The following is a 15,401-nucleotide window of genomic DNA, read 5'->3' on the forward strand; positions in this document are numbered from 1 at the left end:
CTCAACGTTTACGGAATGCCACCGGAATCCACTTATCACAGTACATTTGTAACAGCTTATACATGACTAAACTATGTTCACTCAAATAAGCCTCAAGTAATTCGACACTTTCTAATAGATCTCCATACAAAAAGGGGCTTATCTCACGTAAACAGATTTTGGGCAGAGTAAATCCTCTCGCTTTTGCCTCTCCCTCTCTGGTGGCAAGACACCCTGCAGCAAAAACAGACGCAGACGGCGACGTCTGACGCCACCCCTATATGTCACTACGTCTACGTCAATTGACAGACAGCCCAATTCTGATATTTTTTACCCACTAATTAGTCTTTTGACCAATCACGTCTTTGTTTCATGTCTTTTCACTTCTGATCTTTTTCAGATCTCATCTGATTGGTCAAAAGACCAATTCGTGAAAAAAATATCAGATTTGGGCTTCCTGTGGAAACGCAGGCTCGTAGCTAGCCTGGACCGAATACTTTGATGGCTACGAAAATAAATGTACATTTCAACCAGTGACCATAATAAGAAGAATCTGTAAAAAATCAAATAATGCGTGCTGGATTATCTCAGTCTGTTGTAGAGATTGCATTGTCATCGTTTTTGGTGCTGTTATGGCTAGATTTGTCAATAGGCTCTCTAAAAGTAATTTTAACACTATTCAAACAAACTTCATATATCACTGAAACACCTGGAAATGAGATTGTTTGTTCCTGAGACAACAAATAGGTACTATGAGTATATAATCTTATTGTTACAGGCACCAAGATTATTGTTGCCTCCCCTTTGGCTCCTCCAGACAGATATAGGCTATGTAGTGGTTATAGTCTTTGCAAAGTCACTGTGCTTCCTCCCTGTATACATCTTATGTCTCTAAGCACTTTTCGGTTTATTGGCAGGTGTATGATGGCCTGCTTGTGGCCACCCCTTTGCCCTTTTGTTGTGTGCAAGTGTGAAGAGCGGCCACAGCAGAATTAACAAAAACAAGCAGCCAGGAGTCATTGGCTCCCTGCACCCAACCCCCCCAGAGATAAATATTGTTGGGCCATTCAGCCACTGTGTTGCTTATTCAAGAGGCCAAGGCCTCATTCTCCAATCAATTAACAATCAATTAAGCTGCTGCTACTCTATGTTGATTATCTATGCATAGTCACTTTACCTCTACCTACATGTGCATATTACCTCAATTACCTCAGCTAACCTGTACCCCTGCACATTGACTCTGTACTTGTATCCCCTGTATATAACCTTGCTACTGTTATTTTATTGTTGCTCTTTAATTATTTTCTATTTTCTATTTTTACATTTTTCTTAACACTTATCTTTCTTTTAACTGCATTGTTGATTAAGGGATTGTAAGTAAGCATTTCACTGTAAGGTGTACCTGTACCACCTGTTGTATTCAGCGCATGTGACAAATAACGATTTGATTTGACATTGCACAAGTATTGAAAGCATTTTGAGACAAAGATCTGAGGTTGTATAATGCAATCAGTGAATAACTGACAATAAGACTGCATGTATACTGTAATTTGAACTGAAACTTCAATAACAATATCATAGTTTTCCTTGAAAGTGTGTGTGTTTGTGTGTGTGTGTGTGTGTGTGCGTGCGCCCGGGCCAGCAGAGGACGCCAAAGTCTTTCTTTTAGTGTTGACTCGAGCCATAATGTTTACAATATTTCCCATGAAAGCTGTGTCTGTGGACTCAACCCGAAAGAGAATTAGAGACAAAGGCAGAGAGAGAGACAAAGGCAGAGAGAGAGAGAAAGAAAGAAAGAAAGAAAGAAAGAAAGAAAGAAAGAAAGAAAGAAAGAAAGAAAGAAAGAAGGGATTCAATCACATCTATGAAATAAAGCTCCATTACTTTACAATACACCAATATTCTCATTAATTACTTAAGAATTACACCGACTATAGATTTGATTAATGAAGGAGACCTAAACTCTGTGTAATTATATCCAGATTGAATTCTCCCAGGAACCTCTAAGTTTCTCACAGTTACTTTATCATTCCAATTAGACCTTGATCTAAATTTAGACAGCAGAAACAAAAATACTGTTTCATCCATACAAAAAAACAAGTTGTTGGGTGTTCCAAAAATGTGCCTTGGTATTCTGCAGTAGATCATTCATGGATGTGTTTCGTAAATTATTTTGTGATAAGTTAAGCTTGGTTCTAAGAGTTGGATGAAGTCTTGGAAGGGGCTTTGGCTACAGTATGTGGGTGCTGCTGCTCTCTCTGATTCTCACCATTTACAGGTGCAGTGCACATGTGAGCTGTTTATCATGTGAGCACTTTATTAAACCTCCTCGTTGAAAGTAAACAAGTTTCAAGTTTTATTAGTCGTACAGGATACACATGGTATACACCGTCCAACAAATGCTTACTTGCAGGTTCCTTCTCAATGCCACAGAAGAGTAATAATAAATAAGAATACGAACATAAAGTAAATGGCTCAGTAGAATAGAATAAATCATAGTACAACTAGTCCAATAACCAACTTCTTTGCGAGTAGATGATGTGTGTATGCATATAAACATGGGCCATTGTTAAAATTATTCAGTGATCTTGCTGAGTGTTGTTTATGTATGAATATAAATCCATGTTTGACTGATGCTGTACACAACAACAAAAATATGCAAATATGAATTTATGGGACAGTGCAATAAAAAAATATACCAGACACATCATTCAGAATGGGATTCTGATGTAACATGATTTGGTTAGGAGTGTTTTGTAACATTCTATAGCATGCTTGAGACACATGAGCATAATGCATTATATTTAGTGACAAGCGATTACTAAAAAAAAAATGTGTTGACCAGTTCTCTGTAATGAAACTAAATGTTTTTAAAAAATGGTTTTGGGGATCAGCTACAGTCATGGCCAAAAGTTTAGAGAATGACACAAATGTTAATTTTCACAAAGTCTGCTGCCTCAGTTTGTATGATGGCAATTTGCATATACTCCAGAATGTTATGAAGAGTGATCAGGTGAAATGCATTTACTTGCAAAGTCCCTCTTTGCCATGCAAATGAACTGAATCCCCCCAAAAACATTTCCGCTGCATTTCAGCCCTGCCACAAAAGGACCGGCTGACATCATGTCAGTGATTCTCTCGTTAACACAGGTGTGAGTGTTGACGAGGACAAGGATGGAGATCGCTCTGTCATGCTGATTGAGTTTGAATAACAGACTGGAAGCTTAAAAAGGAGGGTGGTGCTTGGAATCATTGTTCTTCCTCTGTCAATCATAGTTACCTGCAAGGAAACACGTGCCGTCATCATTGCTTTGCACAAAAAGGGCTTCACAGGCAAGGATATTGCTGCCAGTAAGATTAGATTGCACTTAAATCAACCATTTATCAGAGCGGTTCAATTGTTGTGAAGAAGGCTTCAGAGCACCCAAGAAAGTCCAGCAAGCGCCAGGACCATCTCCTAAAGTTGATTCAGCTGCGGGATTGGGGCACCACCAGTACAGAGCTTGCTCAGGATTGGCAGCAGGCAGGTGTGAGTGCATCTGCACGCACAGTGAGGCGAAGACTTTTGGAGAATGGCCTGGTGTCAAGAAGGGCTGCAAAGAAGCCACTTCTCTCCAGGAAAAACATCAGGGACAGACTGATATTCTACAAAAGGTTCAGGGATTGGACTGCTGAGGACTGAGGTAAAGTAATTTTCTCTGATGAATCCCGTTTCCGATTGTTTGGGGCATCCGGAAAAAAGCTTGTCTGGAGAAGACAAGGTGAGCGCTACCATCAGTCCTGTGCCATGCCAACAGTAAAGCATCCTGAGACCATTCATGTGTGGGGTTGCTTCTCAGCCAAGGGAGTGGGCTCACTCACAATTTTGCCTAAGAACACAGCCATGAATAAAGAATGGTACCAACACATCCTCCGAGAGCATCTTCTCCCAACCACCTAGGAACAGTTTGGTGATTAACAATGCCTTTTCCAGCATGATGGAGCAACTTGCCATAAGGCAAAAGTGATAACTAAGTGGCTCGGGGGACAAAACATCAATATTTTGGGTCCATGGCCAGGAAACTCTCCAGACCATTGAGAACTTGTGGTCAATCCTCAAGAGGCGGGTACACAAACAAAAACCCACAAATTCTGACAAACTCCAAGCATTGATTATGCAAGAATTGCAGATTGCAGAGGTCTTGAAAAAGAAGGGTCAACACTGCAAATATTGACTCTTTGAATCAACTTCATGTAATTGTCAATAAAATCCTTTGACGCTTATGAAATGCTTGTAATTATACTTCAGTATTCCATAGTAACATCTGACAAAAATATCTAAAGACATTGAAGCAGCAGATTTGGTGGAAATGAATGTGTCATTCTCAAAACGTTTGGCCACGACTGTACAATGACAGAAAGATTGAAAATAAAATATTTCAGATATGATCATTTACCACAAAATAGTTTAGATGTAGTGAGTGAACTACTTTTTCAAAGTAACTTGAGTTGAGTAAACTATATTTTTCTTATGGGTAGTTTTACTGTAGCTTAACTTCTTCCAACTTCCTCAGCTGCTTGTTAAGGTGCAGTAAACCAGGATGGGGGGGGGGGGGGGGTAGCTTCTGGTGAGCTTCCCCTCACTGGCACCACACGTAAGGCTCCCTTGGCCAACAGAGACTGCGTCTCATCTCTGAGGACTCGGGCTGCTTCCCCCTGTGCAGTGCATTGAACTATTCCCATTAAAAGCAGTGGGACCCCAAATATTATAGTATGTGTCCCTGGCCTACGATACATAGGACCAACGGGGAGACTACACTTCTGCTCCCTGTGAGGAGCAAGGGATCCTACCTGTTCCCTGGGGGGAATTGAGTTGTTTGTTGGCATGCACAGAATATATACAGTGGCAAGAAAAAGTATGTGAACCTTTTGGAAATACCTGGATTTCTGCATAAATTGGTCATAAAATTCTATCTGATCTTCATCTAGGTCACAACAATAGACAAACACAGTCTGCTTAAACTGACAACACACAAACAATGATATGTTTTCTTGTATTTATTGAACACACTGTGTAAACATTCACAGTGCAGGGTGGAAACAGAATGTGAACCCTTGTATTTAATAACTGGTTGACCCTCTTTTGGCAGCAATAACCTCAACCTTACGTTTTCTGTAGTTGTGGATCAAACCTGCACAACGGTCAGGAGGAATTTTGGACTATTCCTCTTCATTCCTCTATTCCTCTCTTTTTCAGTTCAGCAATATTCTTGGGATGTCTGGTGTGAACTGTTCTCTTGAGGTCATGCCACAGCATCTCAATCGGGTTGAGGTCAGGACTCTGACTGGGCCACTCCAGAAGCCATATTTTCTTCTGTTAATATTATACTTCCATGTTTTGGGTCGTTGTCCTGTTGCATCACCCAACTTCTGTTGAGCTTCAATTGGCAGACAGATAGCCTAACATTCTTCTGCAAAATGTCTTTATAAACTTGGGAATACATTTTTCCCTCAATGATAGCAAACTGTCCAGGCCCTGATGCAGCAAAGCAACGCCAAACCATGATTCTCCCTCCACCATACTTTACAGTTGGGATGAGGTTTTGATGTTGGTGTGCTGTGCCTTTTTTTCTCCACACATAGTGTTGTGTTCCTTCCAAACAACTCAACCATTGTTTCATCTGTCCACAGAATACTTTGCCAGTAGCGCTGTAGAACATCCAGGTGCACTTTCCCAAACTTCAGACGTGCAGCAATGTTCTTTTGACAGCAGTGGCTTCTTCCGTGGTGTGCTCCCATGAACACCATTCTTGTGTAGTGTTTTACGTATCGTAGACTAGTCAACAGAGATGTTAGCATGTTATAGAGATTTCTGTAAGTCTTTAGCTGACACTCTAAGATTCTTCTTAACCTCATTGAGCATTCTGCGCTGTGCTCTTGCAGTCATCTTTGCAGGACGGCCACTCCTAGGGAGAGTAGCAACATTACTGAACTTACTCTATTTATAGACAATTTGTCTTACCGTGGACTGATGAACATCAAGGCTTTTAGAGATACTTATGTAACCCTTTCCAGCTTAATGCAAGTCAACAATTCTTAATCTTAGGTCTTCTGAGATCTCTTTTGTTCGAGGCATGGTTCACATCAGGCAATACTTCTTGTGAATAGCAAACTCAAATTTTGAGAGTGTTTTTTACAGGGCAAGGCAGCTCTAACCAACATCTCCAATCTTGTCTCATTGATTGGACTCCAGGTTAGCTGACTCCTGACTCCAACTAGCTTTTGGAGAAGTCATTAGCCTAGGGGTTCACATACTTTTTCCAACCAACACTGTGAATGTTGAAATTATTTATTCAATATAGGCAAGAAAAATACAATAATGTGTGTGTTATTAGTTTAAGCACACTATGTTTGTCTATTGTTGTGACTTAGATGAAGATTGATCAAATTTGATGAACAATTCATGCAGGTAATTTCAAAGGGTTCACATACTTTTTCTTGCCACTGTACATAACAATTGTAAAAATTAAAAATGAATTAAAAATGAACAAAATATAATATAGTATGGCGCTGATTTATCAATGAAAACATGTACAGTGTATTCAAACACCTTGAATTTTTCCACATTGTTACGTTACAGCCTTATTCTAAAATTGATTTTTTTTTAATAATCCTCATCAATCTATACAAAATACCCCATTATGACAAAGTGAAAACAGATTTTTAGAAATTTAGGCAAATGTATTAAAATAAAAAAACTGATATACCCTATTTACATAAGTATTCATACCCTTTTCTATGAGACTCGAAACTGCATCCTGTTTCCATTACAACTTGATTGAAGTCCACCTGTAGTAAACTTAATTGATAGGACATCATTTGGAAAGGTCTATATTTGGTCTATATTTGGTCCCAGGGTTGACAGTGCATGTCAGAGCAAAAACCAAGCCATGAGGTAGAAGGAATTGTCCGTAGAGCTCCGAGACAGGATTGTGTTGAGGCACAGATCTGGGGAAGAGTGGCACATTTTTTTGCAGCATTGAAGGTCCCCAAGAACACAGTGGCCTCCATCATTCCTTAAGAGCCCAAATTACATTGAATCTTTTCACAAATAGTTTCATATTTAAACATTTAAATTGCACAACAATTCCATGTGAATCTGATAACTATAATGTGTAGACTTTGCAAGATACAGTTTATGTTGTCCTATCATCAGTAATAATGTCTCAGACACCAACTGATCTAGCATCATATTCATTAAGTACCAACGCATATTTTCAGCTGGTTGGATTACCGAAATATGGTTCCTTTCCCCCCACCTTTTGATGTTCCCAGACCCTCTATGTTTAACAAAGACTTTTCAAGAGTCCTTCTGTAGAGTCCTGAGAGAGGTAAGGGAGAAAGGTATTTATGGGGGGGGGGTCATAAACCTCACCCACAGGCCAACGTCATGACAGTGGCCAGATGGAAACCACTCCACAGTACAAGGAGTTTGCCAAAAGGCACCTAAAGGACTCTCCGATCATGAGAAACAAAATGTTCTGGTCTGATGTAACCAAGATTTAACTCTTTGGCCGGAATGCCAAGCTTCACATCTGGAGGAAACCTGGCACCATCCCTACGGTGAAGCATGGTGGTGGCAGCATCATAATGTGGGGATGTTTTTCAGCTGCAGGGACTGGGAGACTAGTCGGGATCAAGGGAAAGATGAACGGAGCAAAATACAGAGAGATCCTTGATGAAAACCTGCTCCAGAGCATTTAGGACTGCAGACTGGGGGCGAAGGTTGACCTTCCATCAGAACAACAACCCTAAGCACACAGCCAATACAACGCAGGACTGGCTTTGGGACACGTCTCTGAATGTCCTCGAGTTGCCCAGCCAGAGCCCGGAATTAAAACTGATCGAACATCGCTGGATAGACCTGGCAATAGCTGTGCAGAAATGCTCTCCATCCAACCTGACAGAGCTTGAGGGGATCTGCAGAGAAGAATGGGTGAAACTCCCCAAATAAAGGTGTGCAAAGCTTGTAGCGTCATACCCAAGAAGACTCTAGGCTGTAATTGCTGCCAAAGGTGCTTCAACAAAGTACTGAATGAAGGGTCTGAATACTTATGTAATTGTGAAATTTCAGCTTTTTATTTTTCATACATTTGCAACAACTTTAATAACGTGTTAACCTCTTGAGATGGGAAAACATGTTCTTTCTGAAGTTGAATGTGTGCTCTTTATGGCAGAATGTTAACATTAGGTCAAATGTAAAGTAATTTTTTATCAAGTAACACTCCCCTAAAGGCACCGAATTGGTGGAACGACCCAATTTCAAAAAGTTAACCTGAGTTAACTGATTAACACTGACAGCCCTAAATTGTTTACATCACTCTTACTGAGCATTTCTCCTTTGTCAAGGTAATCCATCCACCTGACAGGTGTGGCATATCAAGAAGCTGATTAAACATCATGATCATTACACAGGTGCACCTTGTACTGGGGACAATAAAAGGAAACTTTCAAATGTGCAGTTTTTTCACACAACAGAATGCCACAGATGTCTCAAGTTTTGAGGGAGCGTGCAATTGGCATGCTGACTGTAGGAATGTCCACCAGAGGTGTTTGCAGAGAACTGAATATCTCTACCATAAGCCGCATCAAATGTTGTTTTAGAGAATTTGGTAGAGCTTCCAACCGGCCGCAGACCATGTGTAACCACGTCAGTCCAGGACCTCCACATCCAGTTTCTTCCCCTGAGGGATCGTCTGAGACCAGCCACCCGGACAGCTGATGAAACTGTGGGTTTGCACAACCAAAGAATTTCTGAACAAGCTGTCAGAAAACGTCTCAGGGAAGCTCATATGCGTGCTCATCGGCCTCACCAGGGTACTGACCTGACTGCAGTTCGGTGTCGTAACCGACTTCAGTGGGCAAATGCTCACTGTCGAATGCCACTGGCATGCTGGAGAAGTGTGCTCTTCATGGATGAATCCTGGATTCAACTGTACCGGGCAGATGGCAGACAGCATGTTTGGTGTTGTGTGGGTGAGTGGTTTGCTGATGTCAATGTTATGAATCGGGGTGCCCCATGGTGGCATAAGCTACGGACAGGACAACGAACACAATTGCATTTAATTGATGGAAATTTGAATGCACAGAGATACCGTGACAAGATCCTGATGCCCATTGTTGTGCCATTCATCCGCTGCCATCACCCCATGTTTTAGCATGATAATGCACGGCCCCATGTCGCAAGGATCTGTACACAATTCTCTGGAAACTGAAAATGTCCCAGTTCTTGCATTGCATACGCACCAGACATGTCACCATTTGAGCATGTTGGGGATGCTCTGCATCGACGTGTACAACACCGTGTTTCAGTTCGTGCCAGTATCCAGCAACTTCGCACAGCCATTGAATATATTGGCCTCGGCACACAGCTGTGATAGACAAGGGGAATCAGACCTGTTTTCTTTGAACTATGGTTTACAGTATCCAGAAAATTCAGAGGCATGTAGCAGCATTTGGCCTCAGAATTCAACCTGAGCTCTGTGAGGAATGAAGCCCTGGGGATGGGATTGAGAGCCAACATCATAGAGAGGTACAAAATAGGGGAGGGGCTCCAAATGCTTCAATGGTGTGGGAGACTTTTTCCTCCCTTTTTCTGCTTCTGCCTCCCGTTTTCTATCTCAATCAAAGTTACATTCCATGTCAGAAAGGAGTCAATCCTCTACCTCAAATCAATTCAAACCACATGGAATGTTATCAGAAAGCAATTTTTAGGCTTGCTGCGTGTCTGCCTGTCACAAAACATCCCAGTCATCACCTTTCTGGGTTCAGTGTTGGTTTGACAGCATCTTGACTAATGTCCCTAGATGTTAAAGGTGACAGGCAAAGGTTTTCCTGTTTTTGAAAACCTTTCTATAGAAAGATCACAAGCACTGATTTGAGAACATATATTTCACATGGGGAAAGTCCAACGTGCCGTGAGGGAATATGCCTTGCCACCATGAAGACAACATGATAGCATGCCTGGGTTACTGAACAGGCTGTGCTTTTATCCTTCTGCAGTGTGCACTCAAGGCCCCCCAAGATTTTACGACCAGGAGGCTTGAGACGAAAGTCAAGGAATTCAAGCTCACCCTTTGGGTGTTGGGGTCCACTCCCTGATTTGTTAGTCCTGGAACTTAAAAGGTTTTCCCCCCAACTCTTATGTACAGTTGAAGTCGGAGCTTTACATACACTTTGGTCAGAGTCATTCAAACTTGTTTTTCAACCACTCTACAAATGTCTTGTTAACAAAGTATTGTTAAAGCAAGTCGGTTTGGACATTTATTTTGTGCATGACACAAGTAATATTTCCAACAATTGTTTACAGACAGAATATTTCACTGTATCACAATTCCAGTGGGTCAGAATTTCACATACACTAAGTTGACTGTGCCTTTAAACAGCTTGGAATATTCCATAATATTATGTAATGGCTTTAGAAGCTTCTGATAGGCTAATTGACATCATTTGAGTCAATTGGAGGTGTATCTGTGGATGTATGTCACGACTTCCGCCGAAGTCGGTTCCTCTCCTTGTTCGGAATTGTTTTTTGTACGTGCATGTGCACTTTTATCTGGTGTGCGACGGGTTTTGTACCCATTAATTGTTTTTTCTGGATGCCGGTGGTTTTATGTATTAAACTGCTCTGTGGTAAACCCAGTTTTTGCTCTCCTGCCCCTGACTTCACTTCCGCCAGTACGCACCCCTTACAATGTATTTCAAGGCCTACTTTCAAATTCAGTTCTTCCTTGCTTGACATGAGAAAATCAAGACCTCAAAAAAAAAACTGTAGTCCTCCACAAGTCTGGTTCATCCTTGGGAGCAATTGCCAAAAGCCTGAAGGTACCACGTTCATCTGTACAAACAATATTAAGCAAGTATAAAACCATGGGACCACGCAGCCGTCATACCTTTCAGGAAGGAGACTCGTTCCGTCTCCTAGAGGTGAAAGTACTTTGGTGGGAAAAGTGCAAATCAATCCCAGAACAGCAAAGGACCTTGCGAAGATGCTGGAGGAAACAGGTACAAAAGTATCTCTATACCCACAGTAAAATTAGTCCTATATCGACATGACCTGAAAGGCAGCTCAGCAAGGAAGAAGCCACTGTTCCTAAACCGCCATAAAAAAATAAAAAAGATTACGGTTTGTAACTGCACATGGGGAAAAAGATTGTACTTTTTGGAGAAATGTCATTTGGTCTGATGAAACAAAAATAGAAATGTGTGCCAAAATGACCATCGTTGTGTTTGGAGGAAAAAGGGGGAGGCTTGCAAGCCGAAGAACACCATCCCAACTGTGAAGCATGGGGGTGGCATCATGTTGTGGGGGTGCTTTACTACTGGAGGGACTGGTGCACTTCACAAAATAGATGGCATCTTGAGGCAGGAAAATTATGTGGATGTATTGAAGGAACATCTCAAGACATCAGTCAGGAAGTTAAAGCTTGGTCGCAAATGGGTCATCCAAATGGACAATGAAAATGGCTTAAGGAAAATAAAGTCAAGGTATTGGAGTGGCCATCACAAAGCCCTGACCTCAATCCTATAGAACATTTGTGGACAGAACTGAAAAAGCATGTGCGAGCAAGGAGGCCTACAAACCTGACTCAGTTACACCAGCTCTGTCTGGTGGAATGGGCCAAAATTCACCCAATTTATTGTGGGAAGCTTGTGGAAGGCTACCCGAAACGTTTGACCCAAGTTAAACAATTTAAAGGCAATGCTAACAAATACTACTTGAGTAAATGTAAACTTCTGACCCACTGGCTGAAATAAAAGCTTAAATAAATCATTCTCTACTATTATTCTGTCAATTCACATTCTTAAATTAAAGTGGTGATCCTAACTGACCTAAGACAGGGAATTTTTACTAGGATTAAATGTCAGGAATGGTGACAAACGGAGTTTAAATGCATTTGGCTAAGGTGCATGTAAAGTCCATGAAACGGCAGGAATGTAAATGTTGTTTTATTGCATTTAACGCAAGATCTCCCTCTCAGTCAAATGTATTTATAGTCAGCTGATGTCACAAAGTGCTGTACAGAAACCCAGCCTAAAACCACAAACAGCAAGCAATGCAGGTGTAGAAGCACGGTGGCTAGGAAAAACTCCCTAGAAAGGCTGGAACCTAGGAAGAAACCTAGAGAGGAACCAGGCTGAGGCATGGTCAGTCCTCTTCTGGCTGTCCAAGGTGGAGATTATAACAGAACATGTCCAAGATGTTCAAATGTTCATAGATGACCAGCAGGGTCAAATAATACAAATCACAGTGGTTGTTGAGGGTGCAACAGGTCATCACCTCAAGAGTAAATGTCAGTTGGCTTTTCATAGCAAATCATTCAGAGTATCTCTTCCGTTCCATCTGTCTCTAGAGAGTTGAAAACAGCAGGTCTGGGACAAGGTAGCACGTCCGGTGAACAGGTCAGGGTTCCATAGCCACAGGCAGAACAGTTGAAACTGGAGCAGCATGACTTGGTGGACTGGGGACAGCAAGGAGTCATCAGGCCAGGTAGTCCTGAGGCATGGTCCTAGGGCTCAGGTCCTGAGAGAGACAGAGAGAATATTTAAATTCACAGGACACCAGATTAGACAGGAGAAATAATCCAGATATAACAGACTGACCCTAGCCCCCGGACACAAACTATTGCAGCATAAATACTGGAGGCTGAGACAGGAGGGGTCGGGAGACACTGTGGCTCCATCCGACAATACAGGGCCAAACAGGCAGGATATAACCCCACCCACTTTGCCAACGCACAGCCCCCACACCACTAGATTGATATCGTCAACCACCAACTTACTATCCTGAGACAAGGCCGAGTATAACCCACGAAGATCTCCCCCACGGCGCGAACCCAAGGGGGGATGGGGGGGGGGTGAAGATCACGTCAGTGACTCAACCCACTCAAGTGACGCACCCCTCCTATGGACGGCATGGAAGGGCACCAGTAAGCCAGTGACTCAGCCCCCGTAATAGGGTTTGAGGCGGAGAATCCCAGTGGAGAGAGGGGAACTGGCCAGGTAGAGACAGCAAGGGCGGTTCGTTGCTCCAGTGCCTTTCCGTTCACCTTCACACTCCTGGGCCAGACTTCACTCAAAGGACCTACTGGAGAGATGAGTCTTCAATAAAGACTTAAAGATCGAGACAGAGTCTGCGTCTCTCATATGGATAGGCAGACCATTCCATTAAAAAATGGAGAAAGCCCTGCCTCCAGTTGTTTGCTTAGAAATTCTAGGGACAGTAAGGAGGCCTGCGTCTTGTGACCGTAGCGTACGTATGTACGGCAGAACCAAGTCGGAAAGATAGGTAGGAGCAAGCCCATGTAATGCCTTGTAGGTTAGCAGTAAAACCTTGAAATCAGCCCTAGCCTTAACAGGAAGCCAGTGTAGGCTAGCACTGGAGTAAAATAAATCACATTTTTGGGTTCTATTCAAGATTCTAGCAGCCGTGTTTAGCATTAACTGAAGTTTATTTAGTGCTTTATCTGGGTAGCCTAGAAGTGACAAAAGCATGGATACATTTTTCTGCATCATTTTCTGCAGTTTTATTTGAGACGACTGTACAATCATCAAGATTAATTGTCAAATTCAACAGAAAATCTTTGTTTCTTGGGACCAAAAACAAGCATCTCTGTTTTGTCCAAATTTAAAAGTAGAACATTTGCCTCCATCCACTTCCTTAGGTCTGAAACAGGCTTCCAGGGAGGGCAATTTTGGGGCTTCACCATGTTTCATCGAAATGTACAGCTGTGTGTCGTCTGCATAGCAGTGAAAGTTAACATTACATTCCTGAATGACATCACCAAGAGGTAAAATACTGTATATAGTGAAAACAATTGTAGTCCTAAAACGGAGCCTTGAGGAACACCGAAATGTACAGTTGATTTGTCAGAGGACAAACCATTCACAGAGACAAACTGATATCTTTCCGACAGATAAGATCTAAACCAGGCAGGAAGTTGTCCGTATAGACCAATTTGGGTTTCCAATCTCTTCAAAAGAATGTGATCGATGGTATCAAAAGCACTAAGGCTAAGGGGCACGAGGAATGCAGAACCTCGGACTGACGTCATTAAAAAGGTTATTTACCACCTTCACAAGTGCCATCTCAGTGGTATGATGGGGTCTAAAACAGGGCGAACCGTTTCATATACATTGTTTGACTTCAGGAAGGCAGTGAGTTGCTGTGCAACAGCTTTTTTTTTTTAAAGCTCTCCATGGCAGTTATATTACACTGCTCAAAAAAATAAAGGGAACACTAAAATAACACATCCTAGATCTGAATGAATGAAATATTCTTAAAACTTTTTTCTTTACATAGTTGAATGTGCTGACAACAAAATCACACAAAAATGATCAATGGAAATCAAATTTATCAACCCATGGAGGTCAAGATTTGGAGTCACACTCAAAATTAAAGTGGAAAACCACACTACAGGCAGACCCAACTTTGATGTAATGTCCTTAAAACAAGTCAAAATGATGCTCAGTAGTGTGTGTGACCTCCACGTGCCTGTATGACCTCCCTACAACGCCTGGGCATGCTACTGATGAGGTGGCGGATGGTCTCCTGAGGGATATCCTCCCAGACCTGGACTAAAGCATCCGCCAACTGGACAGTCTGTGGTGCAATGTGGCGTTGGTGGATGGAGCGAGACATGATGTCCCAGATGTGCTCAATTGGATTCAGGTCTGGGGAACGGGCGGGCCAGTCCATAGCATCAATGCCTTCCTCTTGCAGGAACTGCTGACACACTCCAGCCACATGAGGTCTAGCATTTTCTTGCATTAGGAGGAACCCAGGGCCAACCGCACCAGCATGGGGTCTGAGGATCTCATCTCGGTACCTAATGGCAGTCAGGCTACCTCTGGCGAGCACATGGAGGGCTGTGCGGCCCCCCAAAGAAATGCCACGCCACACCATGACTGACCCACCGCCAAACCGGTCATGCTGGAGGATGTTGCAGGCACCAGAACATTCTCCACGGCGTTTCCAGACTCTGTCACGTCTGTCACATGTAGTCAGTGTGAACCTGCTTTCATCTGTGAAGAGCACAGGGCGCCAGTGGCAAATTTGCCAATCTTGGTGTTCTCTGGCAAATGCCAAACGTCCTGCACGGTGTTGGGCTGTAAGCACAACCCCCACCTCATGGAGTCTGTTTCTGACCGTTTGAGCAGACACATGCACATTTGTGGCCTGCTGGAGGTCATTTTGCAGGGCTCTGGCAGTGCTCCTCCTGCTCCTCCTTGCACAAAGGCGGAGGTAGCGGTCCTGCTGCTGGGTTGTTGCCCTCCTATGGCCTCCTCCAGGTCTCCTGATATACTGGCCTGTCTCCTGGTAGCGCCTCCATGCTCTGGACACTACGTTGACAGACACAGCCAATCTTCTTGCCACAGCTCGC

This window comes from Oncorhynchus nerka, linkage group LG22 (assembly GCF_034236695.1).
Source record: "Oncorhynchus nerka isolate Pitt River linkage group LG22, Oner_Uvic_2.0, whole genome shotgun sequence".
In the NCBI taxonomy this organism is placed as follows: Eukaryota; Metazoa; Chordata; class Actinopteri; order Salmoniformes; family Salmonidae; genus Oncorhynchus; species Oncorhynchus nerka.